This window comes from Phyllobates terribilis, unplaced genomic scaffold, assembly GCF_046119375.1.
Source record: "Phyllobates terribilis strain yellow unplaced genomic scaffold, ASM4611937v1 Scaffold_30__1_contigs__length_15301838, whole genome shotgun sequence".
Taxonomy (NCBI): Eukaryota; Metazoa; Chordata; class Amphibia; order Anura; family Dendrobatidae; genus Phyllobates; species Phyllobates terribilis.
The window spans coordinates 9,754,817-9,781,386 of record NW_027362790.1 but is presented as its reverse complement, the minus strand read 5'-3'; the positions used below and the strand labels follow the sequence as shown (position 1 = coordinate 9,781,386).

Genomic DNA, 26,570 nt, shown 5'->3' with positions numbered 1-26,570 from the left:
TGTTGCTTATGGCGGTCTCTGTGAGCTTCTCAGCGACATTCAGCCAGCCAGGTATCCTGCCTGCAGTAGATGGAATGTGGCAATGGAACGCTGGCTGCGCGTGTCATAATAGGCTCTGAGCCTTTATATACCTGTGCACAGCAGCAGCCACCTTCAGTCTGCTGCTGGACAGCCAGCAGCAGCAGCAGCAGGAGAGGTATGTAATCAGGAGCCCTCCTGCTAAGGGTAGACAGCTGCTCGTTCCACCCCACCCCCCGCCTTAATTGGTTCTCCTCCCTTCCAACGGTGTTGAGGCGGGTGGGAACAGCAGGGGGTGAAGGTGCTGTGTTTAAAGAGGTGGAGTTATGCAGATCTAAAACGCGTGGATTGCAGCAGCAGCAAGCCGAAAAGTGCAGGCATGTAAGGGATCTAGAGGTTGACAACATGTCTTCTTAACGGGAGTCCAGGAGCTCATCTCCACAAATGGACTTTTCAGGATCCTTGGGTGGCTCCGTAGTTTGAAACCAATTCTGGTTATCGCTTCTCGGCCTTTTGGCTAAGATCAAGTGTAGTATCTGTTCTTATCAGTTTAATATCTGATACGTCCCCTATCTGGGGACCATATATTAAATGGATTTTTAGAACAGGGAGATGGAAAAAGAGCTTGTTCTGTCCACTCCACGCATTGACCTGGTATTGCAGTATCTCCAGGACCGGTGCACCCCTTCTTTAATGCAGTTTCTAAAATCAGAAAGAATTGAATTCAATGTTTTTTGTTCATTTTGCTTGTTTGTCGGATTTTGGGATGGACTCTTTGGCTTTGCTTTTCTTCTCCTCATTGGATTTTTCATGTTCAAAGTTGCAGAAGCCAGATTACAAGCTCATTTTGGTTCAACTTCAGCAACTGTGCATTGCATTGCCATGTAATGTGATGCAATGCTATCTTTCTAGCTCTCCCTTTTTACTTCCTTTTGGATAAACAGACATATTAGGCAAGCATTTTGGAGCTTTCACCTAAATAACTACAGGTGGTGAGATAAGCTGCACAATATAATTGACCTTTCAGTATATTGTTGCACACACACCATCTATTTAGCAAATGCCCTTGTTATCAACAGCAGCCTTTTAAACTCACCTGAGCTAACAGGTATGTGCGCTGGTTACTCTGCTGCGCTTAAAATTTCTTTTTTGGTTTGCTACAATGCCTTTTCTGAAACGTTGTCTCCTTCTGCTGGAACACTGACTTCTTTCATTTAATGCCTGCAGACTATAAAAGAGAACCCAACCCAAAAAGTTTGGTTGATTAGTCTGTGGCATTCTGTTAAACTGTTGCTTATGGCGGTCTCTGTGAGCTTCTCAGCGACATTCAGCCAGCCAGGTATCCTGCCTGCAGTAGATGGAATGTGGCAATGGAACGCTGGCTGCGCGTGTCATAATAGGCTCTGAGCCTTTATATACCTGTGCACAGCAGCAGCCACCTTCAGTCTGCTGCTGGACAGCCAGCAGCAGCAGCAGCAGGAGAGGTATGTAATCAGGAGCCCTCCTGCTAAGGGTAGACAGCTGCTCGTTCCACCCCACCCCCCGCCTTAATTGGTTCTCCTCCCTTCCAACGGTGTTGAGGCGGGTGGGAACAGCAGGGGGTGAAGGTGCTGTGTTTAAAGAGGTGGAGTTATGCAGATCTAAAACGCGTGGATTGCAGCAGCAGCAAGCCGAAAAGTGCAGGCATGTAAGGGATCTAGAGGTTGACAACATGTCTTCTTAACGGGAGTCCAGGAGCTCATCTCCACAAATGGACTTTTCAGGATCCTTGGGTGGCTCCGTAGTTTGAAACCAATTCTGGTTATCGCTTCTCGGCCTTTTGGCTAAGATCAAGTGTAGTATCTGTTCTTATCAGTTTAATATCTGATACGTCCCCTATCTGGGGACCATATATTAAATGGATTTTTAGAACAGGGAGATGGAAAAAGAGCTTGCTCTGTCCACTCCACGCATTGACCTGGTATTGCAGTATCTCCAGGACCGGTGCACCCCTTCTTTAATGCAGTTTCTAAAATCAGAAAGAATTGAATTCAATGTTTTTTGTTCATTTTGCTTGTTTGTCGGATTTTGGGATGGACTCTTTGGCTTTGCTTTTCTTCTCCTCATTGGATTTTTCATGTTCAAAGTTGCAGAAGCCAGATTACAAGCTCATTTTGGTTCAACTTCAGCAACTGTGCATTGCATTGCCATGTAATGTGATGCAATGCTATCTTTCTAGCTCTCCCTTTTTACTTCCTTTTGGATAAACAGACATATTAGGCAAGCATTTTGGAGCTTTCACCTAAATAACTACAGGTGGTGAGATAAGCTGCACAATATAATTGACCTTTCAGTATATTGTTGCACACACACCATCTATTTAGCAAATGCCCTTGTTATCAACAGCAGCCTTTTAAACTCACCTGAGCTAACAGGTATGTGCGCTGGTTACTCTGCTGCGCTTAAAATTTCTTTTTTGGTTTGCTACAATGCCTTTTCTGAAACGTTGTCTCCTTCTGCTGGAACACTGACTTCTTTCATTTAATGCCTGCAGACTATAAAAGAGAACCCAACCCAAAAAGTTTGGTTGATTAGTCTGTGGCATTCTGTTAAACTGTTGCTTATGGCGGTCTCTGTGAGCTTCTCAGCGACATTCAGCCAGCCAGGTATCCTGCCTGCAGTAGATGGAATGTGGCAATGGAACGCTGGCTGCGCGTGTCATAATAGGCTCTGAGCCTTTATATACCTGTGCACAGCAGCAGCCACCTTCAGTCTGCTGCTGGACAGCCAGCAGCAGCAGCAGCAGGAGAGGTATGTAATCAGGAGCCCTCCTGCTAAGGGTAGACAGCTGCTCGTTCCACCCCACCCCCCGCCTTAATTGGTTCTCCTCCCTTCCAACGGTGTTGAGGCGGGTGGGAACAGCAGGGGGTGAAGGTGCTGTGTTTAAAGAGGTGGAGTTATTCAGATCTAAAACGCGTGGATTGCAGCAGCAGCAAGCCGAAAAGTGCAGGCATGTAAGGGATCTAGAGGTTGACAACATGTCTTCTTAACGGGAGTCCAGGAGCTCATCTCCACAAATGGACTTTTCAGGATCCTTGGGTGGCTCCGTAGTTTGAAACCAATTCTGGTTATCGCTTCTCGGCCTTTTGGCTAAGATCAAGTGTAGTATCTGTTCTTATCAGTTTAATATCTGATACGTCCCCTATCTGGGGACCATATATTAAATGGATTTTTAGAACAGGGAGATGGAAAAAGAGCTTGCTCTGTCCACTCCACGCATTGACCTGGTATTGCAGTATCTCCAGGACCGGTGCACCCCTTCTTTAATGCAGTTTCTAAAATCAGAAAGAATTGAATTCAATGTTTTTTGTTCATTTTGCTTGTTTGTCGGATTTTGGGATGGACTCTTTGGCTTTGCTTTTCTTCTCCTCATTGGATTTTTCATGTTCAAAGTTGCAGAAGCCAGATTACAAGCTCATTTTGGTTCAACTTCAGCAACTGTGCATTGCATTGCCATGTAATGTGATGCAATGCTATCTTTCTAGCTCTCCCTTTTTACTTCCTTTTGGATAAACAGACATATTAGGCAAGCATTTTGGAGCTTTCACCTAAATAACTACAGGTGGTGAGATAAGCTGCACAATATAATTGACCTTTCAGTATATTGTTGCACACACACCATCTATTTAGCAAATGCCCTTGTTATCAACAGCAGCCTTTTAAACTCACCTGAGCTAACAGGTATGTGCGCTGGTTACTCTGCTGCGCTTAAAATTTCTTTTTTGGTTTGCTACAATGCCTTTTCTGAAACGTTGTCTCCTTCTGCTGGAACACTGACTTCTTTCATTTAATGCCTGCAGACTATAAAAGAGAACCCAACCCAAAAAGTTTGGTTGATTAGTCTGTGGCATTCTGTTAAACTGTTGCTTATGGCGGTCTCTGTGAGCTTCTCAGCGACATTCAGCCAGCCAGGTATCCTGCCTGCAGTAGATGGAATGTGGCAATGGAACGCTGGCTGCGCGTGTCATAATAGGCTCTGAGCCTTTATATACCTGTGCACAGCAGCAGCCACCTTCAGTCTGCTGCTGGACAGCCAGCAGCAGCAGCAGCAGGAGAGGTATGTAATCAGGAGCCCTCCTGCTAAGGGTAGACAGCTGCTCGTTCCACCCCACCCCCCGCCTTAATTGGTTCTCCTCCCTTCCAACGGTGTTGAGGCGGGTGGGAACAGCAGGGGGTGAAGGTGCTGTGTTTAAAGAGGTGGAGTTATGCAGATCTAAAACGCGTGGATTGCAGCAGCAGCAAGCCGAAAAGTGCAGGCATGTAAGGGATCTAGAGGTTGACAACATGTCTTCTTAACGGGAGTCCAGGAGCTCATCTCCACAAATGGACTTTTCAGGATCCTTGGGTGGCTCCGTAGTTTGAAACCAATTCTGGTTATCGCTTCTCGGCCTTTTGGCTAAGATCAAGTGTAGTATCTGTTCTTATCAGTTTAATATCTGATACGTCCCCTATCTGGGGACCATATATTAAATGGATTTTTAGAACAGGGAGATGGAAAAAGAGCTTGCTCTGTCCACTCCACGCATTGACCTGGTATTGCAGTATCTCCAGGACCGGTGCACCCCTTCTTTAATGCAGTTTCTAAAATCAGAAAGAATTGAATTCAATGTTTTTTGTTCATTTTGCTTGTTTGTCGGATTTTGGGATGGACTCTTTGGCTTTGCTTTTCTTCTCCTCATTGGATTTTTCATGTTCAAAGTTGCAGAAGCCAGATTACAAGCTCATTTTGGTTCAACTTCAGCAACTGTGCATTGCATTGCCATGTAATGTGATGCAATGCTATCTTTCTAGCTCTCCCTTTTTACTTCCTTTTGGATAAACAGACATATTAGGCAAGCATTTTGGAGCTTTCACCTAAATAACTACAGGTGGTGAGATAAGCTGCACAATATAATTGACCTTTCAGTATATTGTTGCACACACACCATCTATTTAGCAAATGCCCTTGTTATCAACAGCAGCCTTTTAAACTCACCTGAGCTAACAGGTATGTGCGCTGGTTACTCTGCTGCGCTTAAAATTTCTTTTTTGGTTTGCTACAATGCCTTTTCTGAAACGTTGTCTCCTTCTGCTGGAACACTGACTTCTTTCATTTAATGCCTGCAGACTATAAAAGAGAACCCAACCCAAAAAGTTTGGTTGATTAGTCTGTGGCATTCTGTTAAACTGTTGCTTATGGCGGTCTCTGTGAGCTTCTCAGCGACATTCAGCCAGCCAGGTATCCTGCCTGCAGTAGATGGAATGTGGCAATGGAACGCTGGCTGCGCGTGTCATAATAGGCTCTGAGCCTTTATATACCTGTGCACAGCAGCAGCCACCTTCAGTCTGCTGCTGGACAGCCAGCAGCAGCAGCAGCAGGAGAGGTATGTAATCAGGAGCCCTCCTGCTAAGGGTAGACAGCTGCTCGTTCCACCCCACCCCCCGCCTTAATTGGTTCTCCTCCCTTCCAACGGTGTTGAGGCGGGTGGGAACAGCAGGGGGTGAAGGTGCTGTGTTTAAAGAGGTGGAGTTATGCAGATCTAAAACGCGTGGATTGCAGCAGCAGCAAGCCGAAAAGTGCAGGCATGTAAGGGATCTAGAGGTTGACAACATGTCTTCTTAACGGGAGTCCAGGAGCTCATCTCCACAAATGGACTTTTCAGGATCCTTGGGTGGCTCCGTAGTTTGAAACCAATTCTGGTTATCGCTTCTCGGCCTTTTGGCTAAGATCAAGTGTAGTATCTGTTCTTATCAGTTTAATATCTGATACGTCCCCTATCTGGGGACCATATATTAAATGGATTTTTAGAACAGGGAGATGGAAAAAGAGCTTGTTCTGTCCACTCCACGCATTGACCTGGTATTGCAGTATCTCCAGGACCGGTGCACCCCTTCTTTAATGCAGTTTCTAAAATCAGAAAGAATTGAATTCAATGTTTTTTGTTCATTTTGCTTGTTTGTCGGATTTTGGGATGGACTCTTTGGCTTTGCTTTTCTTCTCCTCATTGGATTTTTCATGTTCAAAGTTGCAGAAGCCAGATTACAAGCTCATTTTGGTTCAACTTCAGCAACTGTGCATTGCATTGCCATGTAATGTGATGCAATGCTATCTTTCTAGCTCTCCCTTTTTACTTCCTTTTGGATAAACAGACATATTAGGCAAGCATTTTGGAGCTTTCACCTAAATAACTACAGGTGGTGAGATAAGCTGCACAATATAATTGACCTTTCAGTATATTGTTGCACACACACCATCTATTTAGCAAATGCCCTTGTTATCAACAGCAGCCTTTTAAACTCACCTGAGCTAACAGGTATGTGCGCTGGTTACTCTGCTGCGCTTAAAATTTCTTTTTTGGTTTGCTACAATGCCTTTTCTGAAACGTTGTCTCCTTCTGCTGGAACACTGACTTCTTTCATTTAATGCCTGCAGACTATAAAAGAGAACCCAACCCAAAAAGTTTGGTTGATTAGTCTGTGGCATTCTGTTAAACTGTTGCTTATGGCGGTCTCTGTGAGCTTCTCAGCGACATTCAGCCAGCCAGGTATCCTGCCTGCAGTAGATGGAATGTGGCAATGGAACGCTGGCTGCGCGTGTCATAATAGGCTCTGAGCCTTTATATACCTGTGCACAGCAGCAGCCACCTTCAGTCTGCTGCTGGACAGCCAGCAGCAGCAGCAGCAGGAGAGGTATGTAATCAGGAGCCCTCCTGCTAAGGGTAGACAGCTGCTCGTTCCACCCCACCCCCCGCCTTAATTGGTTCTCCTCCCTTCCAACGGTGTTGAGGCGGGTGGGAACAGCAGGGGGTGAAGGTGCTGTGTTTAAAGAGGTGGAGTTATGCAGATCTAAAACGCGTGGATTGCAGCAGCAGCAAGCCGAAAAGTGCAGGCATGTAAGGGATCTAGAGGTTGACAACATGTCTTCTTAACGGGAGTCCAGGAGCTCATCTCCACAAATGGACTTTTCAGGATCCTTGGGTGGCTCCGTAGTTTGAAACCAATTCTGGTTATCGCTTCTCGGCCTTTTGGCTAAGATCAAGTGTAGTATCTGTTCTTATCAGTTTAATATCTGATACGTCCCCTATCTGGGGACCATATATTAAATGGATTTTTAGAACAGGGAGATGGAAAAAGAGCTTGCTCTGTCCACTCCACGCATTGACCTGGTATTGCAGTATCTCCAGGACCGGTGCACCCCTTCTTTAATGCAGTTTCTAAAATCAGAAAGAATTGAATTCAATGTTTTTTGTTCATTTTGCTTGTTTGTCGGATTTTGGGATGGACTCTTTGGCTTTGCTTTTCTTCTCCTCATTGGATTTTTCATGTTCAAAGTTGCAGAAGCCAGATTACAAGCTCATTTTGGTTCAACTTCAGCAACTGTGCATTGCATTGCCATGTAATGTGATGCAATGCTATCTTTCTAGCTCTCCCTTTTTACTTCCTTTTGGATAAACAGACATATTAGGCAAGCATTTTGGAGCTTTCACCTAAATAACTACAGGTGGTGAGATAAGCTGCACAATATAATTGACCTTTCAGTATATTGTTGCACACACACCATCTATTTAGCAAATGCCCTTGTTATCAACAGCAGCCTTTTAAACTCACCTGAGCTAACAGGTATGTGCGCTGGTTACTCTGCTGCGCTTAAAATTTCTTTTTTGGTTTGCTACAATGCCTTTTCTGAAACGTTGTCTCCTTCTGCTGGAACACTGACTTCTTTCATTTAATGCCTGCAGACTATAAAAGAGAACCCAACCCAAAAAGTTTGGTTGATTAGTCTGTGGCATTCTGTTAAACTGTTGCTTATGGCGGTCTCTGTGAGCTTCTCAGCGACATTCAGCCAGCCAGGTATCCTGCCTGCAGTAGATGGAATGTGGCAATGGAACGCTGGCTGCGCGTGTCATAATAGGCTCTGAGCCTTTATATACCTGTGCACAGCAGCAGCCACCTTCAGTCTGCTGCTGGACAGCCAGCAGCAGCAGCAGCAGGAGAGGTATGTAATCAGGAGCCCTCCTGCTAAGGGTAGACAGCTGCTCGTTCCACCCCACCCCCCGCCTTAATTGGTTCTCCTCCCTTCCAACGGTGTTGAGGCGGGTGGGAACAGCAGGGGGTGAAGGTGCTGTGTTTAAAGAGGTGGAGTTATGCAGATCTAAAACGCGTGGATTGCAGCAGCAGCAAGCCGAAAAGTGCAGGCATGTAAGGGATCTAGAGGTTGACAACATGTCTTCTTAACGGGAGTCCAGGAGCTCATCTCCACAAATGGACTTTTCAGGATCCTTGGGTGGCTCCGTAGTTTGAAACCAATTCTGGTTATCGCTTCTCGGCCTTTTGGCTAAGATCAAGTGTAGTATCTGTTCTTATCAGTTTAATATCTGATACGTCCCCTATCTGGGGACCATATATTAAATGGATTTTTAGAACAGGGAGATGGAAAAAGAGCTTGTTCTGTCCACTCCACGCATTGACCTGGTATTGCAGTATCTCCAGGACCGGTGCACCCCTTCTTTAATGCAGTTTCTAAAATCAGAAAGAATTGAATTCAATGTTTTTTGTTCATTTTGCTTGTTTGTCGGATTTTGGGATGGACTCTTTGGCTTTGCTTTTCTTCTCCTCATTGGATTTTTCATGTTCAAAGTTGCAGAAGCCAGATTACAAGCTCATTTTGGTTCAACTTCAGCAACTGTGCATTGCATTGCCATGTAATGTGATGCAATGCTATCTTTCTAGCTCTCCCTTTTTACTTCCTTTTGGATAAACAGACATATTAGGCAAGCATTTTGGAGCTTTCACCTAAATAACTACAGGTGGTGAGATAAGCTGCACAATATAATTGACCTTTCAGTATATTGTTGCACACACACCATCTATTTAGCAAATGCCCTTGTTATCAACAGCAGCCTTTTAAACTCACCTGAGCTAACAGGTATGTGCGCTGGTTACTCTGCTGCGCTTAAAATTTCTTTTTTGGTTTGCTACAATGCCTTTTCTGAAACGTTGTCTCCTTCTGCTGGAACACTGACTTCTTTCATTTAATGCCTGCAGACTATAAAAGAGAACCCAACCCAAAAAGTTTGGTTGATTAGTCTGTGGCATTCTGTTAAACTGTTGCTTATGGCGGTCTCTGTGAGCTTCTCAGCGACATTCAGCCAGCCAGGTATCCTGCCTGCAGTAGATGGAATGTGGCAATGGAACGCTGGCTGCGCGTGTCATAATAGGCTCTGAGCCTTTATATACCTGTGCACAGCAGCAGCCACCTTCAGTCTGCTGCTGGACAGCCAGCAGCAGCAGCAGCAGGAGAGGTATGTAATCAGGAGCCCTCCTGCTAAGGGTAGACAGCTGCTCGTTCCACCCCACCCCCCGCCTTAATTGGTTCTCCTCCCTTCCAACGGTGTTGAGGCGGGTGGGAACAGCAGGGGGTGAAGGTGCTGTGTTTAAAGAGGTGGAGTTATGCAGATCTAAAACGCGTGGATTGCAGCAGCAGCAAGCCGAAAAGTGCAGGCATGTAAGGGATCTAGAGGTTGACAACATGTCTTCTTAACGGGAGTCCAGGAGCTCATCTCCACAAATGGACTTTTCAGGATCCTTGGGTGGCTCCGTAGTTTGAAACCAATTCTGGTTATCGCTTCTCGGCCTTTTGGCTAAGATCAAGTGTAGTATCTGTTCTTATCAGTTTAATATCTGATACGTCCCCTATCTGGGGACCATATATTAAATGGATTTTTAGAACAGGGAGATGGAAAAAGAGCTTGCTCTGTCCACTCCACGCATTGACCTGGTATTGCAGTATCTCCAGGACCGGTGCACCCCTTCTTTAATGCAGTTTCTAAAATCAGAAAGAATTGAATTCAATGTTTTTTGTTCATTTTGCTTGTTTGTCGGATTTTGGGATGGACTCTTTGGCTTTGCTTTTCTTCTCCTCATTGGATTTTTCATGTTCAAAGTTGCAGAAGCCAGATTACAAGCTCATTTTGGTTCAACTTCAGCAACTGTGCATTGCATTGCCATGTAATGTGATGCAATGCTATCTTTCTAGCTCTCCCTTTTTACTTCCTTTTGGATAAACAGACATATTAGGCAAGCATTTTGGAGCTTTCACCTAAATAACTACAGGTGGTGAGATAAGCTGCACAATATAATTGACCTTTCAGTATATTGTTGCACACACACCATCTATTTAGCAAATGCCCTTGTTATCAACAGCAGCCTTTTAAACTCACCTGAGCTAACAGGTATGTGCGCTGGTTACTCTGCTGCGCTTAAAATTTCTTTTTTGGTTTGCTACAATGCCTTTTCTGAAACGTTGTCTCCTTCTGCTGGAACACTGACTTCTTTCATTTAATGCCTGCAGACTATAAAAGAGAACCCAACCCAAAAAGTTTGGTTGATTAGTCTGTGGCATTCTGTTAAACTGTTGCTTATGGCGGTCTCTGTGAGCTTCTCAGCGACATTCAGCCAGCCAGGTATCCTGCCTGCAGTAGATGGAATGTGGCAATGGAACGCTGGCTGCGCGTGTCATAATAGGCTCTGAGCCTTTATATACCTGTGCACAGCAGCAGCCACCTTCAGTCTGCTGCTGGACAGCCAGCAGCAGCAGCAGCAGGAGAGGTATGTAATCAGGAGCCCTCCTGCTAAGGGTAGACAGCTGCTCGTTCCACCCCACCCCCCGCCTTAATTGGTTCTCCTCCCTTCCAACGGTGTTGAGGCGGGTGGGAACAGCAGGGGGTGAAGGTGCTGTGTTTAAAGAGGTGGAGTTATGCAGATCTAAAACGCGTGGATTGCAGCAGCAGCAAGCCGAAAAGTGCAGGCATGTAAGGGATCTAGAGGTTGACAACATGTCTTCTTAACGGGAGTCCAGGAGCTCATCTCCACAAATGGACTTTTCAGGATCCTTGGGTGGCTCCGTAGTTTGAAACCAATTCTGGTTATCGCTTCTCGGCCTTTTGGCTCAGATCTGTAATGGGTCTAGTCATTTGGCTGTCTGTGCGTTAACTCTTGGCCCTGTGGCATCGCCATTTTATGGCTTAAGCCACTTGCTGCTATAAGGAGTTGGCCAGTAGACACGACTAGCGATAATGGGACGCATTCGATACGCTGGGCCCGGTGAGGCTCGAGTGAAGTTTGGAATCCAGATTGATGTGGAAGAAGGCAAAGAAGGAATCTTTACCCTCAGCTTCGTGGTGAAGGAGATTTTGTTTGGACTCCTTGAAGTGAAGAAGGAAGAAATCTTGTGCCTCCAGCAATTCAAAAGCAAGTATAATCTTGTATTTACTTCTATGGCTGTTTGCAACAATTTCTATGATTGTTTGAAAAAGAATCTGGACAATCAATATTTGGATGGGCTGACTTTTGTCATCTTGTATTGCTCCAAAGAGGTACCTCTGACTGTTTTCATGTACAACCCACATGTGGACTTGGCTTTGATTTATGCCTTTCTAAATAGGCACTGCTATATTACCAAGGTGGCAGTAAAAGTCATGAATGAGGAGGAACTATGGACCGGTAAATATCGTTTCATGGTCAAGTTCCGGGAAAGTCCTGATGAACCAGGGGGTATACATTATCCTCCATCAAATTTTTCCATTGGGAGTGAGCGGGGTTACCTGTTCTTCCCCAATGCGCCCAGGTTTTGTCGTCATTGTAGGAGGTATGGCCATACTCAGGAAGCATGCGACATCAGACAGATTATTTGCAGGAAGTGCAATGAGGTGGGTCATTCTTCCAATAATTGCAAAAATGAAATAGTCTGTAACCTCTGCGGAGAGAAGGGGCATGCCTTCAGAGACTGTATATTCCATCCTGGTTCATATGCGGGGGCAGCGGGAAGGGGAAGGAGAAGAAATGAATCTCCTGCACCCACAGCTACAACTCCGACTGCTCCAACTCCGACTGCTCCGATATCTACTCTGGCTTTCCTGGATGAGGAGGAGGCTCGGGTTGCTTTTCCAGAACTGGTTCGTGTGAATGTAAGAGGAAATATGGAGCTGGCACCTGAGCCACCGGTGCAGAGGGCCGCGTCTGTGGCTTCAGATGTCAGTGAGTCTGAGACGATAACTGATGATCGTATAGGCATGGAAGTGGCCCCGGTGGAGGATCTGGAGGCTGAAATTCCAGACATGATGGTTACATTGCAGGGGGAAGAGGAGTCTGATCTGACCAGAACACCGCATGTGGCCTGGAGCGATGTCGTTTCTGACCTTGAGGAGGAGGGAGGTCAGGGGGACTTTGACCCCCAGCGGCGGGATTATAGTTCAGATGAAGATGGAGGCGCTTCAGTGAAGAAAAAGAAGAAAACTGAGCCATCCTTTTCCCCTTTAAGTGACTGCAGTGTGAGTTCAGCCCGGGTGTACCCTACTGCATCCGATCCCCAAGATGTGTCTTTTTTGGGGGAAGGCACAAACTACGATATCTGCACGTCCAGCGTCCTACCCCCAGAAGGGTTAGGATGATGTACAGGTGGGCATGTTGTCGTGACCTGCCACATCAAATTAATAGATGGGTGCCCAAGTTGCTCTCAGCATCTTGTCGCTAAATGTTCGGCTGATTAAATCTGAGTCGAGAAGAGTGGCAATTTTGCACCACTTGAGCAACTTGGATGCGGACGTATACTGTGTCCAGGAGTGTGGGATCTCCGATCCCTTAAGTGAAAATGCATGGCCTTTAGGTCAAAGTGTGTGGTCTGGTTCTGTATGTAATAAAAATTGTGGGGTAGGTGTTTTGGTGAAGGGTTATAGTGTTAAGATAGAAAGTTACATGGTGGTGGAGGCGGGGAGGTGTGTAATATGTGAGTTAAATTGTAGGGGGTGGAGGGTTAGGGTGGTAAATATGTATGCACCAATAGATAAAGGGGAGAGGCTGGAAATTTTTGAGAAATTATGTTTTTTTTTATCTGGCAAAATGCCAATAATTTTTGTTGGAGATTTCAATTGTGTGACGGAGGGGGATAAGATGGATGTTACAGGTAAAAGACTCAAGAGTCTTGTGGCGGATTTTTCCTTACAGGATGCTGCGGAAGTTTTTTTAGGTAATCCACCTCCTGCGACCTATAAGGCCGACAGGGGAGGCATAGAGTCTAGAATAGACCGTATCTTCTTTTCTTCACAAAATGTTATTTGTAGGAATTTCCAGCAGGAAGATGTTCCCTTCTCTGACCATGTGTGTTTGAGGGCACGTCTAGAAGGTAAGATTTCCTTTGTATATGGTGGTGGCGTGTGGAAACTTAATGTGCGTTTGCTGGAAGATAATAGGATCATGCGTGATTTTAGGCGAATGTATGTTAGGTGGAGGGATAAAAAAAGTGATTTCAGGAATGTGCTTGAGTGGTGGGACTGGATGAAGAGTGAGATTGTTTTTTTCTTTAGAAAAAGGGGCAGGAGGAAAGCAGCAATGAATAGAGCAAAATTTAATGATTTAAGCTCTAGACTGGAGTGGCTGAGGATGTTAAGGATGATTGGAGTGGATGTGGATGTTTTGATGTGTCAAGTGAAAGAAGAGATTAAGAAATATATTGAGGGTAAAGGGAAAGAAATTATTTACCGTTCTAAGATTGAACATTTGGAGAAAAATGAGAAATGCACAAGGTTTTTTTTCAAAAAAGTTTTTGGGAAGAAAGTAGATATGGATGAGGTGGTGAATGGTGATGGGGTGTGTGTGAGTGGGAAGGATGTGATGCAGGAGGTGGTGTTGTTTTATAAGGAGTTGTATGGGGAAAAATGGGTTGATGATAGGATGTTGACTGATGCTTTGGGGTGTTTAGAAGGTTGTTTGGGTGAGGATGAACGTGAAATATTGGATGATGTAATTGTGTTGGATGAAGTTAAAAAAGTGGTGATGTCTGCGAGTAAGAATAAAACACCTGGGAAGGATGGACTGCCCGTGGAGTTATATGTTAAGGAATGGGACACGATGGGAAATGACTTATTGGAGGTGTGCCAGTATATGTTCACGGAGAATATGTTGAGTGAATCTATGAGAGATGGGGTGGTGGTTTTGGTTCATAAGAAAGGTGATAAAAAGGATTTGGGGAATTGGAGGCCAATCACCCTTTTGAATGCAGACTATAAGGTGTTTAGTAAATTGTTGGCTAGCCGGATGCGGGAAGTGATTGGCGGTGTGGTGGATGAAGACCAAGTGTGTGCAGTGCCTGGGAGAAGTATGACTGAAAATTTGGTGTTGTTGCGTGATGTGATTGGGGATTGTATGAGTCGTAAGCAGAAATGTTTGTTGTTTTCGGTTGATTTTGAAAAAGCTTTTGACCGTGTGTCACATAGCTTTATGTTTAAGGTTTTGTCTAAGATGGGTTATTCCAGGAATTTTGTAAACTGTGTTAGGAGTTTGTATTGTAATGTTTCAAGTGAATTTTTGGTGAATGGGTGGTTGAGTGAGAAAGTGAGAATTAAATCAGGAGTGCGTCAGGGGTGCCCTATGTCCCCTTTTTTGTTTATTAGTGTGATTGAAGTGTTGATGTGTATGGTTAGGAAGGATAAGGTTATGAGAGGTGTGATGATTCCTGGGAGTAATGGAAAGGATGTGAGAATTCTAGGTTACATGGATGATGTAGTGATTGTGAGTGGGAATATGGCTGCGATGAGTAGGGCAAGGTTGATATTAAGTTTGTTTTGTAGTGTCTCAGCTTTTAAGGTCAATTGGACTAAGAGTTCCTTTAAATGTTTTGGTGAGAGGAATGTACGGATGGATGGTGTGAGGTGTGAGGATGGTGCAATAAAGGTGCTTGGGATTAAGTTTAATGATGATTTGAAAGGAAATGAGAGTTGGGAAGATTGTGGGGTGAGAGTGGTGCGCAAGTTGAATTTTTGGCGAATGAGAGAACTAACTCTGACTGGGAAAGTTCTGATTATTAAGGCGGTTATTTTGCCTATTTTGTTGTTTGTTGCGAATGTATATCCTGCTGCTTTTAAGAAAATTAGGAAAACTGAGAAATTCATCTTTAATTTTCTTTGGGGAAGTCGCATGGAGAAATTGAAACGGGAATATGTCTATAAGTTATGTGTAAATGGTGGTTTGGATTTTCCAAATATTGATTTCTTTTTAGGGATTAGTTACGTGAAAATGGTGGTGGTGGTTCTAGGGAAAAGTAATAAGTGTGCTTATATGATGAAGTATTCGGCTGGATGGATGCTTTATGGCTTAAAGTGGGTCAAAAGGGATGCTAGAGTGCCTGTTGCTTTTAAGTGTCCTGTATGGTATGGTTGTGTTGAGAAATTTGTAAGGAAGTATGATTTGTTGTCCGTTAACATGAGTGATTTTAGGCAAAAGAAGAAAGTCATTAGGATGGTGCGTGAGCGTGAGGTGGTATGTAATATCAATGGGTTGAGAGGGGAGGAAGTAACCGAGATGTGGAGAAAATTAAGTATAGATGGTGTGACTAACAGACAGAGAGATATCGCTTGGATGATATTGCATGACATTTTGCCTGTTAGAGATGTGCAAAAGAAGAGGGATTTAGTTAAATCTGAGGTATGCCCGAGGGATGGATGTAGTTTGAGAGAGCATGTTAGACATATGGTATGGGATTGTGATTTTGCATATGATGTATGGAAGGGTATAGGGGGACTTTGCAAGGAATTGGTGGGTGTAAAGTATGTTAATTGGAAACTTGCTATGTTTGGGATGGGTGCATGTAGTAGAATTAAGGATAGGATTTTATGGTTGTTGGTGGTGTGTGTAATTGAAAGTTTGTGGGATGCGAGGAATTTGTTAGTTTTTAAAAGGAAGAAAATGTCAGTTAATGAATGTTTGAGATTGATTCTGTCACGTATGTATGTAATATACCTCTGGGATCAGGAACGTGGAAGTATTATAGATGCTGAAGGGATCTGGAAGTTTAAAAAGTGGAGGTTTTTGGTAAAGTTTAATTAGTAGTGTATAATGTACCTGATGATAAGGTTTGGTTTTATTTTTGATTATATACCAAGTGTGATGAAAGGCTAAGTGTCAATGAAAGGCTTTTGTAAGTCGATTTGATTGAGCTTATGCTCCGGCCTATCTGATTTGGTTAAAAAAAAGAAAAAAAAAAAAAAAAAAAAAAAAAAAAAAAATCTGTTCTTATCAGTTTAATATCTGATACGTCCCCTATCTGGGGACCATATATTAAATGGATTTTTAGAACAGGGAGATGGAAAAAGAGCTTGCTCTGTCCACTCCACGCATTGACCTGGTATTGCAGTATCTCCAGGACCGGTGCACCCCTTCTTTAATGCAGTTTCTAAAATCAGAAAGAATTGAATTCAATGTTTTTTGTTCATTTTGCTTGTTTGTCGGATTTTGGGATGGACTCTTTGGCTTTGCTTTTCTTCTCCTCATTGGATTTTTCATGTTCAAAGTTGCAGAAGCCAGATTACAAGCTCATTTTGGTTCAACTTCAGCAACTGTGCATTGCATTGCCATGTAATGTGATGCAAAGCTATCTTTCTAGCTCTCCCTTTTTACTTCCTTTTGGATAAACAGACATATTAGGCAAGCATTTTGGAGCTTTCACCTAAATAACTACAGGTGGTGAGATAAGCTGCACAATATAATTGACCTTTCAGTATATTGTTGCACACACACCATCTATTTAGCAAATGCCCTTGTTATCAACAGCAGCCTTTTAAACTCACCTGAGCTAACAGGTATGTGCGCTGGTTACTCTGCTGCGCTTAAAATTTCTTTTTTGGTTTGCTACAATGCCTTTTCTGAAACGTTGTCTCCTTCTGCTGGAACACTGACTTCTTTCATTTAATGCCTGCAGACTATAAAAGAGAACCCAACCCAAAAAGTTTGGTTGATTAGTCTGTGGCATTCTGTTAAACTGTTGCTTATGGCGGTCTCTGTGAGCTTCTCAGCGACATTCAGCCAGCCAGGTATCCTGCCTGCAGTAGATGGAATGTGGCAATGGAACGCTGGCTGCGCGTGTCATAATAGGCTCTGAGCCTTTATATACCTGTGCACAGCAGCAGCCACCTTCAGTCTGCTGCTGGACAGCCAGCAGCAGCAGCAGCAGGAGAGGTATGTAATCAGGAGCCCTCCTGCTAAGGGTAGACAGCTGCTCGTTCCACCCCACCCCCCGCCTTAATTGGTTCTCCTCCCTTCCAACGGTGTTGAGGCGGGTGGGAACAGCAGGGGGTGAAGGTGCTGTGTTTAAAGAGGTGGAGTTATGCAGATCTAAAACGCGTGGATTGCAGCAGCAGCAAGCCGAAAAGTGCAGGCATGTAAGGGATCTAGAGGTTGACAACATGTCTTCTTAACGGGAGTCCAGGAGCTCATCTCCACAAATGGACTTTTCAGGATCCTTGGGTGGCTCCGTAGTTTGAAACCAATTCTGGTTATCGCTTCTCGGCCTTTTGGCTAAGATCAAGTGTAGTATCTTTTGAAAAGGCAGTTTTGTCCTTGGGCTGCCCTAGTAAATTGATGCATATTACACACTGGTTTGGTGCACTTGTTAGTACGCCAGGTGGCTCATAGAGTTATCTGATGGAAAACATGGCCCTCCAGGATCGAAGTCACTAGGCTGGGTAAGTGTGAGGGCTTTGGAGCAATGTGCCCCAGGAGTAGGCGCCCTGGTGGGAGTCCAAGCTTACTGGGACTGGGAACCCCAGAAAGACTTGGCTTCGTTGCACGCCGCACCTTTGCCAATCATACTTTCTGAGCAACCCCCCCTATTCCTGGCCTCCGGGCTAGGAAGGGGAATTTTTATAAACCCGGTCGGAGGTCCGGTCAGCTTTGGGCTGAGAAACCAACACAGGCTCCAGCTCCACTAGGGTGGCAGCCTAGATGGAAGCTGGGAGCACGAAAACGGCTCTTCTCCGGCTTCGGCTAGGGAGAGCATCGGAGATCCCTGACCCTCGCTGTGGCCTTCTGGCTCGGAGGGATGGGGATGGTTTATTGGGGACCCTCTCCTCCGGGAAAGGTCCACATGAATCCTCGCCTCGTGCGCTGTTTTGGTGTGACTTCGGTCACATTTTTCAGTGCCTTGGATGCAGCTTCAATCAAAAAATCTGTTCTTATCAGTTTAATATCTGATACGTCCCCTATCTGGGGACCATATATTAAATGGATTTTTAGAACAGGGAGATGGAAAAAGAGCTTGCTCTGTCCACTCCACGCATTGACCTGGTATTGCAGTATCTCCAGGACCGGTGCACCCCTTCTTTAATGCAGTTTCTAAAATCAGAAAGAATTGAATTCAATGTTTTTTGTTCATTTTGCTTGTTTGTCGGATTTTGGGATGGACTCTTTGGCTTTGCTTTTCTTCTCCTCATTGGATTTTTCATGTTCAAAGTTGCAGAAGCCAGATTACAAGCTCATTTTGGTTCAACTTCAGCAACTGTGCATTGCATTGCCATGTAATGTGATGCAATGCTATCTTTCTATCTCTCCCTTTTTACTTCCTTTTGGATAAACAGACATATTAGGCAAGCATTTTGGAGCTTTCACCTAAATAACTACAGGTGGTGAGATAAGCTGCACAATATAATTGACCTTTCAGTATATTGTTGCACACACACCATCTATTTAGCAAATGCCCTTGTTATCAACAGCAGCCTTTTAAACTCACCTGAGCTAACAGGTATGTGCGCTGGTTACTCTGCTGTGCTTAAAATTTCTTTTTTGGTTTGCTACAATGCCTTTTCTGAAACGTTGTCTCCTTCTGCTGGAACACTGACTTCTTTCATTTAATGCCTGCAGACTATAAAAGAGAACCCAACCCAAAAAGTTTGGTTGATTAGTCTGTGGCATTCTGTTAAACTGTTGCTTATGGCGGTCTCTGTGAGCTTCTCAGCGACATTCAGCCAGCCAGGTATCCTGCCTGCAGTAGATGGAATGTGGCAATGGAACGCTGGCTGCGCGTGTCATAATAGGCTCTGAGCCTTTATATACCTGTGCACAGCAGCAGCCACCTTCAGTCTGCTGCTGGACAGCCAGCAGCAGCAGCAGCAGGAGAGGTATGTAATCAGGAGCCCTCCTGCTAAGGGTAGACAGCTGCTCGTTCCACCCCACCCCCCGCCTTAATTGGTTCTCCTCCTTTCCAACGGTGTTGAGGCGGGTGGGAACAGCAGGGGGTGAAGGTGCTGTGTTTAAAGAGGTGGAGTTATGCAGATCTAAAACGCGTGGATTGCAGCAGCAGCAAGCCGAAAAGTGCAGGCATGTAAGGGATCTAGAGGTTGACAACATGTCTTCTTAACGGGAGTCCAGGAGCTCATCTCCACAAATGGACTTTTCAGGATCCTTGGGTGGCTCCGTAGTTTGAAACCAATTCTGGTTATCGCTTCTCGGCCTTTTGGCTAAGATCAAGTGTAGTATCTGTTCTTATCAGTTTAATATCTGATACGTCCCCTATCTGGGGACCATATATTAAATGGATTTTTAGAACAGGGAGATGGAAAAAGAGCTTGCTCTGTCCACTCCACGCATTGACCTGGTATTGCAGTATCTCCAGGACCGGTGCACCCCTTCTTTAATGCAGTTTCTAAAATCAGAAAGAATTGAATTCAATGTTTTTTGTTCATTTTGCTTGTTTGTCGGATTTTGGGATGGACTCTTTGGCTTTGCTTTTCTTCTCCTCATTGGATTTTTCATGTTCAAAGTTGCAGAAGCCAGATTACAAGCTCATTTTGGTTCAACTTCAGCAACTGTGCATTGCATTGCCATGTAATGTGATGCAATGCTATCTTTCTAGCTCTCCCTTTTTACTTCCTTTTGGATAAACAGACATATTAGGCAAGCATTTTGGAGCTTTCACCTAAATAACTACAGGTGGTGAGATAAGCTGCACAATATAATTGACCTTTCAGTATATTGTTGCACACACACCATCTATTTAGCAAATGCCCTTGTTATCAACAGCAGCCTTTTAAACTCACCTGAGCTAACAGGTATGTGCGCTGGTTACTCTGCTGCGCTTAAAATTTCTTTTTTGGTTTGCTACAATGCCTTTTCTGAAACGTTGTCTCCTTCTGCTGGAACACTGACTTCTTTCATTTAATGCCTGCAGACTATAAAAGAGAACCCAACCCAAAAAGTTTGGTTGATTAGTCTGTGGCATTCTGTTAAACTGTTGCTTATGGCGGTCTCTGTGAGCTTCTCAGCGACATTCAGCCAGCCAGGTATCCTGCCTGCAGTAGATGGAATGTGGCAATGGAACGCTGGCTGCGCGTGTCATAATAGGCTCTGAGCCTTTATATACCTGTGCACAGCAGCAGCCACCTTCAGTCTGCTACTGGACAGCCAGCAGCAGCAGCAGCAGGAGAGGTATGTAATCAGGAGCCCTCCTGCTAAGGGTAGACAGCTGCTCGTTCCACCCCACCCCCCACCTTAATTGGTTCTCCTCCCTTCCAACGGTGTTGAGGCGGGTGGGAACAGCAGGGGGTGAAGGTGCTGTGTTTAAAGAGGTGGAGTTATGCAGATCTAAAACGCGTGGATTGCAGCAGCAGCAAGCCGAAAAGTGCAGGCATGTAAGGGATCTAGAGGTTGACAACATGTCTTCTTAACGGGAGTCCAGGAGCTCATCTCCACAAATGGACTTTTCAGGATCCTTGGGTGGCTCCGTAGTTTGAAACCAATTCTGGTTATCGCTTCTCGGCCTTTTGGCTAAGATCAAGTGTAGTATCTGTTCTTATCAGTTTAATATCTGATACGTCCCCTATCTGGGGACCATATATTAAATGGATTTTTAGAACAGGGAGATGGAAAAAGAGCTTGCTCTGTCCACTCCACGCATTGACCTGGTATTGCAGTATCTCCAGGACCGGTGCACCCCTTCTTTAATGCAGTTTCTAAAATCAGAAAGAATTGAATTCAATGTTTTTTGTTCATTTTGCTTGTTTGTCGGATTTTGGGATGGACTCTTTGGCTTTGCTTTTCTTCTCCTCATTGGATTTTTCATGTTCAAAGTTGCAGAAGCCAGATTACAAGCTCATTTTGGTTCAACTTCAGCAACTGTGCATTGCATTGCCATGTAATGTGATGCAATGCTATCTTTCTAGCTCTCCCTTTTTACTTCCTTTTGGATAAACAGACATATTAGGCAAGCATTTTGGAGCTTTCACCTAAATAACTACAGGTGGTGAGATAAGCTGCACAATATAATTGACCTTTCAGTATATTGTTGCACACACACCATCTATTTAGCAAATGCCCTTGTTATCAACAGCAGCCTTTTAAACTCACCTGAGCTAACAGGTATGTGCGCTGGTTACTCTGCTGCGCTTAAAATTTCTTTTTTGGTTTGCTACAATGCCTTTTCTGAAACGTTGTCTCCTTCTGCTGGAACACTGACTTCTTTCATTTAATGCCTGCAGACTATAAAAGAGAACCCAACCCAAAAAGTTTGGTTGATTAGTCTGTGGCATTCTGTTAAACTGTTGCTTATGGCGGTCTCTGTGAGCTTCTCAGCGACATTCAGCCAGCCAGGTATCCTGCCTGCAGTAGATGGAATGTGGCAATGGAACGCTGGCTGCGCGTGTCATAATAGGCTCTGAGCCTTTATATACCTGTGCACAGCAGCAGCCACCTTCAGTCTGCTGCTGGACAGCCAGCAGCAGCAGCAGCAGGAGAGGTATGTAATCAGGAGCCCTCCTGCTAAGGGTAGACAGCTGCTCGTTCCACCCCACCCCCCGCCTTAATTGGTTCTCCTCCCTTCCAACGGTGTTGAGGCGGGTGGGAACAGCAGGGGGTGAAGGTGCTGTGTTTAAAGAGGTGGAGTTATGCAGATCTAAAACGCGTGGATTGCAGCAGCAGCAAGCCGAAAAGTGCAGGCATGTAAGGGATCTAGAGGTTGACAACATGTCTTCTTAACGGGAGTCCAGGAGCTCATCTCCACAAATGGACTTTTCAGGATCCTTGGGTGGCTCCGTAGTTTGAAACCAATTCTGGTTATCGCTTCTCGGCCTTTTGGCTAAGATCAAGTGTAGTATCTGTTCTTATCAGTTTAATATCTGATACGTCCCCTATCTGGGGACCATATATTAAATGGATTTTTAGAACAGGGAGATGGAAAAAGAGCTTGCTCTGTCCACTCCACGCATTGACCTGGTATTGCAGTATCTCCAGGACCGGTGCACCCCTTCTTTAATGCAGTTTCTAAAATCAGAAAGAATTGAATTCAATGTTTTTTGTTCATTTTGCTTGTTTGTCGGATTTTGGGATGGACTCTTTGGCTTTGCTTTTCTTCTCCTCATTGGATTTTTCATGTTCAAAGTTGCAGAAGCCAGATTACAAGCTCATTTTGGTTCAACTTCAGCAACTGTGCATTGCATTGCCATGTAATGTGATGCAATGCTATCTTTCTAGCTCTCCCTTTTTACTTCCTTTTGGATAAACAGACATATTAGGCAAGCATTTTGGAGCTTTCACCTAAATAACTACAGGTGGTGAGATAAGCTGCACAATATAATTGACCTTTCAGTATATTGTTGCACACACACCATCTATTTAGCAAATGCCCTTGTTATCAACAGCAGCCTTTTAAACTCACCTGAGCTAACAGGTATGTGCGCTGGTTACTCTGCTGCGCTTAAAATTTCTTTTTTGGTTTGCTACAATGCCTTTTCTGAAACGTTGTCTCCTTCTGCTGGAACACTGACTTCTTTCATTTAATGCCTGCAGACTATAAAAGAGAACCCAACCCAAAAAGTTTGGTTGATTAGTCTGTGGCATTCTGTTAAACTGTTGCTTATGGCGGTCTCTGTGAGCTTCTCAGCGACATTCAGCCAGCCAGGTATCCTGCCTGCAGTAGATGGAATGTGGCAATGGAACGCTGGCTGCGCGTGTCATAATAGGCTCTGAGCCTTTATATACCTGTGCACAGCAGCAGCCACCTTCAGTCTGCTGCTGGACAGCCAGCAGCAGCAGCAGCAGGAGAGGTATGTAATCAGGAGCCCTCCTGCTAAGGGTAGACAGCTGCTCGTTCCACCCCACCCCCCGCCTTAATTGGTTCTCCTCCCTTCCAACGGTGTTGAGGCGGGTGGGAACAGCAGGGGGTGAAGGTGCTGTGTTTAAAGAGGTGGAGTTATGCAGATCTAAAACGCGTGGATTGCAGCAGCAGCAAGCCGAAAAGTGCAGGCATGTAAGGGATCTAGAGGTTGACAACATGTCTTCTTAACGGGAGTCCAGGAGCTCATCTCCACAAATGGACTTTTCAGGATCCTTGGGTGGCTCCGTAGTTTGAAACCAATTCTGGTTATCGCTTCTCGGCCTTTTGGCTAAGATCAAGTGTAGTATCTGTTCTTATCAGTTTAATATCTGATACGTCCCCTATCTGGGGACCATATATTAAATGGATTTTTAGAACAGGGAGATGGAAAAAGAGCTTGCTCTGTCCACTCCACGCATTGACCTGGTATTGCAGTATCTCCAGGACCGGTGCACCCCTTCTTTAATGCAGTTTCTAAAATCAGAAAGAATTGAATTCAATGTTTTTTGTTCATTTTGCTTGTTTGTCGGATTTTGGGATGGACTCTTTGGCTTTGCTTTTCTTCTCCTCATTGGATTTTTCATGTTCAAAGTTGCAGAAGCCAGATTACAAGCTCATTTTGGTTCAACTTCAGCAACTGTGCATTGCATTGCCATGTAATGTGATGCAATGCTATCTTTCTAGCTCTCCCTTTTTACTTCCTTTTGGATAAACAGACATATTAGGCAAGCATTTTGGAGCTTTCACCTAAATAACTACAGGTGGTGAGATAAGCTGCACAATATAATTGACCTTTCAGTATATTGTTGCACACACACCATCTATTTAGCAAATGCCCTTGTTATCAACAGCAGCCTTTTAAACTCACCTGAGCTAACAGGTATGTGCGCTGGTTACTCTGCTGCGCTTAAAATTTCTTTTTTGGTTTGCTACAATGCCTTTTCTGAAACGTTGTCTCCTTCTGCTGGAACACTGACTTCTTTCATTTAATGCCTGCAGACTATAAAAGAGAACCCAACCCAAAAAGTTTGGTTGATTAGTCTGTGGCATTCTGTTAAACTGTTGCTTATGGCGGTCTCTGTGAGCTTCTCAGCGACATTCAGCCAGCCAGGTATCCTGCCTGCAGTAGATGGAATGTGGCAATGGAACGCTGGCTGCGCGTGTCATAATAGGCTCTGAGCCTTTATATACCTGTGCACAGCAGCAGCCACCTTCAGTCTGCTGCTGGACAGCCAGCAGCAGCAGCAGCAGGAGAGGTATGTAATCAGGAGCCCTCCTGCTAAGGGTAGACAGCTGCTCGTTCCACCCCACCCCCCGCCTTAATTGGTTCTCCTCCCTTCCAACGGTGTTGAGGCGGGTGGGAACAGCAGGGGGTGAAGGTGCTGTGTTTAAAGAGGTGGAGTTATGCAGATCTAAAACGCGTGGATTGCAGCAGCAGCAAGCCGAAAAGTGCAGGCATGTAAGGGATCTAGAGGTTGACAACATGTCTTCTTAACGGGAGTCCAGGAGCTCATCTCCACAAATGGACTTTTCAGGATCCTTGGGTGGCTCCGTAGTTTGAAACCAATTCTGGTTATCGCTTCTCGGCCTTTTGGCTAAGATCAAGTGTAGTATCTGTTCTTATCAGTTTAATATCTGATACGTCCCCTATCTGGGGACCATATATTAAATGGATTTTTAGAACAGGGAGATGGAAAAAGAGCTTGCTCTGTCCACTCCACGCATTGACCTGGTATTGCAGTATCTCCAGGACCGGTGCACCCCTTCTTTAATGCAGTTTCTAAAATCAGAAAGAATTGAATTCAATGTTTTTTGTTCATTTTGCTTGTTTGTCGGATTTTGGGATGGACTCTTTGGCTTTGCTTTTCTTCTCCTCATTGGATTTTTCATGTTCAAAGTTGCAGAAGCCAGATTACAAGCTCATTTTGGTTCAACTTCAGCAACTGTGCATTGCATTGCCATGTAATGTGATGCAATGCTATCTTTCTAGCTCTCCCTTTTTACTTCCTTTTGGATAAACAGACATATTAGGCAAGCATTTTGGAGCTTTCACCTAAATAACTACAGGTGGTGAGATAAGCTGCACAATATACTTGACCTTTCAGTATATTGTTGCACACACACCATCTATTTAGCAAATGCCCTTGTTATCAACAGCAGCCTTTTAAACTCACCTGAGCTAACAGGTATGTGCGCTGGTTACTCTGCTGCGCTTAAAATTTCTTTTTTGGTTTGCTACAATGCCTTTTCTGAAACGTTGTCTCCTTCTGCTGGAACACTGACTTCTTTCATTTAATGCCTGCAGACTATAAAAGAGAACCCAACCCAAAACGTTTGGTTGATTAGTCTGTGGCATTCTGTTAAACTGTTGCTTATGGCGGTCTCTGTGAGCTTCTCAGCGACATTCAGCCAGCCAGGTATCCTGCCTGCAGTAGATGGAATGTGGCAATGGAACGCTGGCTGCGCGTGTCATAATAGGCTCTGAGCCTTTATATACCTGTGCACAGCAGCAGCCACCTTCAGTCTGCTGCTGGACAGCCAGCAGCAGCAGCAGCAGGAGAGGTATGTAATCAGGAGCCCTCCTGCTAAGGGTAGACAGCTGCTCGTTCCACCCCACCCCCCGCCTTAATTGGTTCTCCTCCCTTCCAACGGTGTTGAGGCGGGTGGGAACAGCAGGGGGTGAAGGTGCTGTGTTTAAAGAGGTGGAGTTATGCAGATCTAAAACGCGTGGATTGCAGCAGCAGCAAGCCGAAAAGTGCAGGCATGTAAGGGATCTAGAGGTTGACAACATGTCTTCTTAACGGGAGTCCAGGAGCTCATCTCCACAAATGGACTTTTCAGGATCCTTGGGTGGCTCCGTAGTTTGAAACCAATTCTGGTTATCGCTTCTCGGCCTTTTGGCTAAGATCAAGTGCAGTGATCTAGCGGCTGCTGCCTTGGTCTTGGCTGAGAGGTGCTCGGGGTACCCGGCTCCTTGGCCTGGGGGGATCGCTCTGTTTTTCAGCAGGGCTTCACCTCCCTGCTGCTATTAGGGAGTCGGATTAGTCCCCGGGCAACGGGAGGCGATCATCTACCTGGCACTTCGGTGTTGAAGGTTTCTATTGAGAAGAGGAGAACCTGTTTGTGAAGAAGATGTCTGCAGCATCACATGAAGGAGAGGAAGATCATGTGCCTGAATTCGCTAAGGTGCAGAATTCTATTCGTTTGGTTGTTCAGGAGAACTTTCGAGATCAAAAGGATTTTAGGTATGTGATGAGTCAAGTTCTTGTGGATCTTTTTGGTTTGAAGACAGAAGAAGTGTTGGCGATAATGGACTACCCCAGGAGGGGTGTTTATGATATAGTTTTTGTTGACAAAGTTTTTTTTGAAGGATATCTAAGGAAAATGACTGCAAGCCAGGATAAAAGAATGGAGGGGATAAGTGTAATGCCACACTTCCCCGTTAGAGATAAATGGATCATTGTTAAAATGTACTCTCCATTGGTGGACGAAGAGGATGTTCTTACATTTTTGGAGTTTTTTTGTTTGTCAGTAACACCAAAAGGGAAGATTTATAATGAATTTGGTTTTTGGACTTCGAAGTGGAAATTTTTGGTCCGTTTCAAAGAAGATGAGCAGGGGA

General features: G+C 44.7%; 14 non-coding genes and 2 pseudogenes across 14 annotated transcripts; all 16 read left to right on the top strand.

Moving 5' to 3' along the window:
* The first annotated feature begins 515 nt into the window (after window positions 1–515).
* On the top strand, window positions 516–706 carry LOC141179538 (U2 spliceosomal RNA). Its single transcript, XR_012255544.1, has one exon. It is a non-coding gene; the product is annotated as a U2 spliceosomal RNA (small nuclear RNA).
* Window positions 707–1,821: 1,115 nt separating this feature from the next.
* On the top strand, window positions 1,822–2,012 carry LOC141180335 (U2 spliceosomal RNA). The gene has a single exon (XR_012256091.1). It is a non-coding gene; the product is annotated as a U2 spliceosomal RNA (small nuclear RNA).
* A 1,115-nt stretch (window positions 2,013–3,127) lies between these two features.
* LOC141180334 (U2 spliceosomal RNA) lies at window positions 3,128–3,318 on the top strand. The gene has a single exon (XR_012256090.1). It is a non-coding gene; the product is annotated as a U2 spliceosomal RNA (small nuclear RNA).
* Window positions 3,319–4,433: 1,115 nt separating this feature from the next.
* LOC141180333 (U2 spliceosomal RNA) lies at window positions 4,434–4,624 on the top strand. Its single transcript, XR_012256089.1, has one exon. It is a non-coding gene; the product is annotated as a U2 spliceosomal RNA (small nuclear RNA).
* A 1,115-nt stretch (window positions 4,625–5,739) lies between these two features.
* On the top strand, window positions 5,740–5,930 carry LOC141179537 (U2 spliceosomal RNA). The gene has a single exon (XR_012255543.1). It is a non-coding gene; the product is annotated as a U2 spliceosomal RNA (small nuclear RNA).
* A 1,115-nt stretch (window positions 5,931–7,045) lies between these two features.
* LOC141180332 (U2 spliceosomal RNA) lies at window positions 7,046–7,236 on the top strand. The gene has a single exon (XR_012256088.1). It is a non-coding gene; the product is annotated as a U2 spliceosomal RNA (small nuclear RNA).
* A 1,115-nt stretch (window positions 7,237–8,351) lies between these two features.
* Window positions 8,352–8,542, top strand: LOC141179536 (U2 spliceosomal RNA). The gene has a single exon (XR_012255542.1). It is a non-coding gene; the product is annotated as a U2 spliceosomal RNA (small nuclear RNA).
* Window positions 8,543–9,657: 1,115 nt separating this feature from the next.
* LOC141180331 (U2 spliceosomal RNA) lies at window positions 9,658–9,848 on the top strand. Its single transcript, XR_012256087.1, has one exon. It is a non-coding gene; the product is annotated as a U2 spliceosomal RNA (small nuclear RNA).
* Window positions 9,849–16,040: 6,192 nt separating this feature from the next.
* On the top strand, window positions 16,041–16,247 carry LOC141179925 (U2 spliceosomal RNA; annotated as a pseudogene).
* Window positions 16,248–17,362: 1,115 nt separating this feature from the next.
* On the top strand, window positions 17,363–17,478 carry LOC141180016 (U2 spliceosomal RNA; annotated as a pseudogene).
* A 524-nt stretch (window positions 17,479–18,002) lies between these two features.
* Window positions 18,003–18,184, top strand: LOC141179681 (U2 spliceosomal RNA). Its single transcript, XR_012255671.1, has one exon. It is a non-coding gene; the product is annotated as a U2 spliceosomal RNA (small nuclear RNA).
* A 1,115-nt stretch (window positions 18,185–19,299) lies between these two features.
* LOC141180328 (U2 spliceosomal RNA) lies at window positions 19,300–19,490 on the top strand. The gene has a single exon (XR_012256085.1). It is a non-coding gene; the product is annotated as a U2 spliceosomal RNA (small nuclear RNA).
* A 1,115-nt stretch (window positions 19,491–20,605) lies between these two features.
* Window positions 20,606–20,796, top strand: LOC141180327 (U2 spliceosomal RNA). The gene has a single exon (XR_012256084.1). It is a non-coding gene; the product is annotated as a U2 spliceosomal RNA (small nuclear RNA).
* A 1,115-nt stretch (window positions 20,797–21,911) lies between these two features.
* Window positions 21,912–22,102, top strand: LOC141180326 (U2 spliceosomal RNA). The gene has a single exon (XR_012256083.1). It is a non-coding gene; the product is annotated as a U2 spliceosomal RNA (small nuclear RNA).
* Window positions 22,103–23,217: 1,115 nt separating this feature from the next.
* On the top strand, window positions 23,218–23,408 carry LOC141180325 (U2 spliceosomal RNA). The gene has a single exon (XR_012256082.1). It is a non-coding gene; the product is annotated as a U2 spliceosomal RNA (small nuclear RNA).
* A 1,115-nt stretch (window positions 23,409–24,523) lies between these two features.
* Window positions 24,524–24,714, top strand: LOC141180324 (U2 spliceosomal RNA). Its single transcript, XR_012256081.1, has one exon. It is a non-coding gene; the product is annotated as a U2 spliceosomal RNA (small nuclear RNA).
* Window positions 24,715–26,570: the final 1,856 nt, after the last annotated feature.